Source organism: Ursus maritimus, unplaced genomic scaffold (assembly GCF_017311325.1).
Source record: "Ursus maritimus isolate PB19 unplaced genomic scaffold, ASM1731132v1 scaffold_6, whole genome shotgun sequence".
Taxonomy (NCBI): Eukaryota; Metazoa; Chordata; class Mammalia; order Carnivora; family Ursidae; genus Ursus; species Ursus maritimus.
In genome coordinates, this window is record NW_024426774.1 from 51,648,237 (window position 1) to 51,651,134 (window position 2,898).

Consider the following 2,898-nt stretch of genomic DNA (forward strand, 5'->3'; position numbering starts at 1 on the left):
CCCTACTTTGGGATCTCCCACATAGTCGTGGCAAGATATCCGCTGGGCTGCAGCCACTGAAGGGATCGGCTGGGCTAGAAAATCAAGATGGTCCAGTCACATGACTGGCAGTTGATGCTGGCTGTCAGCTGGGGGCTCAGGTGTACATGTGTCCTCCCCAGGTGGCATGGGCTTCTTGGTGACTGGGTTTTCTGAGAGAGTGGTTCGAGAGTGAGCATTCCTAGGGGACTCGGGGGGGGGGTAGCAAGTCTTCTTATAGCTGACCCTCAGAATTCTCTTTCTGTTTCTCTTTCCCCTTCCCCTCCTTCTCCTTGCCCTTCCTCTTCCTTTTCTCCTTCCTCTTCTTCCTCTCCTCCTCCTCCTTTTTCTTCATCTCCTCCTCCCTCTCTTCCTCCCTCTCTTCCTCCATCTCCCCCTCCCTCTCCTCCTCTTCTTCCTCCTCTTTTCTTCTTCTTCTTCTTCTTCTTCTTCTTCTTCTTCTTCTTCTTCTTCTTCTTCTTCTTCTTCTTCTTCTTCTTCCTCTTCTTCTTCTTCCTCTTCTTCTTCTTCTTCCCACAAAAGAAACACCTGCTTTATTAATACAACAGCAAAGGAAAGGGTTTCCAAGTTCTTAGAGGAAAAACAACATGAACAGGTACCATGTGCTAGGTGTTACAAGATTAAATGCCCACATTGATCGTTCTGAGAGCTCCCCACCACACTGCAGATGTCTCATCAAGGACAGCTGTCATCAGAGCTTCTGCCAAGAATAGGTTTCTCACAGTGGTAGCTTCATGGTCAGTTCCTCAATTTCTCAAACAGAAGACTGAAATGGTATGAATACTGTTTCAGAAGGCTTTGGTATAGACAGAACATATCAATTTGGAAAAGAGAGGCTTGTTTTCTGAATTCAAGAAAAATCATGACCCGATCTATCAATTTTTCTCTGCTACAGTCTCCCCGAGTGCTCTGTGAATGAAGATTCCTTTTCCATTCCTTACCACGTGCCTGGGTAAGAGGAGAAGAAAGGTGGAGCGGTGCCAGTCACTACCAGGCACTCGGATGGGGCTCTGTGCTCCAGTCCTGCTGTGCGGGCAGTAATAGGCGTCTTTTCTGGCTGCTCCGGCAGCTTGGTGGGAGGAAGAGGCTACCCCCCTGTCACATCTTCCTGAGGCCATATTTTTTACATTCACAGGAGAGATCTGTCTCAGAGCTCCCCAAATTGACAGTCTGTGGGCAACCATCTCTATCCTTCTCGTGGATGGTGCACTCCTTACAATAATAGGTATCAGAGGCTCCAGGGCCTCCACAGATCACACAGTGCCCCTGGCAAGAGTCATAATTACACTCATCACATACACACATCGGAGTTCAGGGACACACGTAGGAGTCACAGATCACACACTTGACATGACATTTTTCGCAAAGTCTTCAGATGGCAACAGCAGCCTGCTCTTGGCAAGAGATCAAATCCGGAAGATGTTTAGCCATAGCTCTGACACAGACCGGCCACCGACTCAGAACATTACTTCGGATTGGTCTCTGTGGGTCAAGGGGAGTCATTAAGGCCAGCTTCGATCTGAAAGGCGAACATCAGACTCTACTTTTTGAAGCAAGGAAAAGCATGTCTATCTAGTGAGGTCGGGAATTGATGGAGGCCACATTGCAGGCATCTCCTACAGCCTGGATAAACCTGTCAGAGCGTGACAGCGGTGGTCCCAGAACATGTGTCACGAAATGAAGCAAATGGTCCTTGCGTGCTCACTATGCAGCAACGGCATTGCACACATTACTACGTTTAATATTTCCAGCAACCCTCAGAACTAGTGTGGCAGATTGATTTTTCAGCTCCAAGTCTTCACTGTTCCCTGGATCCATGCTCTTCGCCATGTAACTTCTCAGTGCCTCTCACATGAGAAATGCACAAGGGGATTATTTCCCTGTACTTTTGGTGTGTCCTTTCCTGTGCTTCCTTGACTTTTGGCTTGGCTATACGACTTACTTTGGCCCCTGGGAAGATAGTAGATGTCATGCAAACAAGGGTTTGAAATGTGCTTGCACTGTTTCAGAGAGCACGGTTGGCTGTGCTCCCTGGCACTTTTGTCCTCACATTGAGAAGAATTTCTCCCAGGGGGGGTGCTGCCTCTTCCACCTGGAGCTCAGAACGAGACACGTGGAACAGACCGTAGAGCCAGCTGGATTCAGAACCGGAAGCGGAACTGTTCAGCCCAGCCCAGCCCAGGTCAGCCAATTCCCAGCTAGCTGACCATAGATGGGTGAAGTAAATGCTTATTATTGTATGCTGCTGGGATTCTGTGGTGGTTTGTCATTGTTGAGTAATACAGTAGGCATTATTTAGCTTCATTTTCCCCCCTGAGGCCATGAGCAGTTTTCAAATCCAGCTAGACTTCATGCAGCCCCCCACACTGTCTGCTACATGGGTACTAGAGGAGATGGGCTAAGGTGACGTGACCAAACTCCTACCCACCCTGGTGGGCATGGGGTGGGAGCTGGAGGAGAGTAGTTTCTAGGGATCTAACTGGGAAGGCTCCTCTTTGTAGTGCTTCCGTAGAAAGTTCTCAGAGACTGCTGAGCATTTTTTATCTTGGGGTGTGTGTGGTTTTGCAGAGGCGGAGGGGGGGCTACTGCTGTACTGAATCTCATTGTTTTCTGAGGAATTTCCACTGAAGAGATGAACAGCTGAGGAGAGAGGGCCTGTCTACAGAGCTCAAGCATGAAAGACAGCATTGTTGATTTGACTGCCTTGTGTGCTTAGCTAAAAGACTCAGAAGACCCTGGGAGGGCGTTGGTCTCATAAAGAATAACTCTGTGTGTGTGTGATTGAGACCTTATACTCTATAGCTCTCTGACACTTGATACTCTACACAATGAGGATAAACAGAGAAGTTGGCATTCATC

The 2,898-nt window shown here is 48.4% G+C and overlaps 1 pseudogene; it reads right to left on the reverse strand.

Annotated features, from left to right (window-relative positions):
• Positions 1–1,137: 1,137 nt before the first annotated feature.
• Positions 1,138–1,470, reverse strand: LOC103671805 (annotated as a pseudogene).
• Between the last annotated feature and the right edge of the window lie 1,428 nt (positions 1,471–2,898).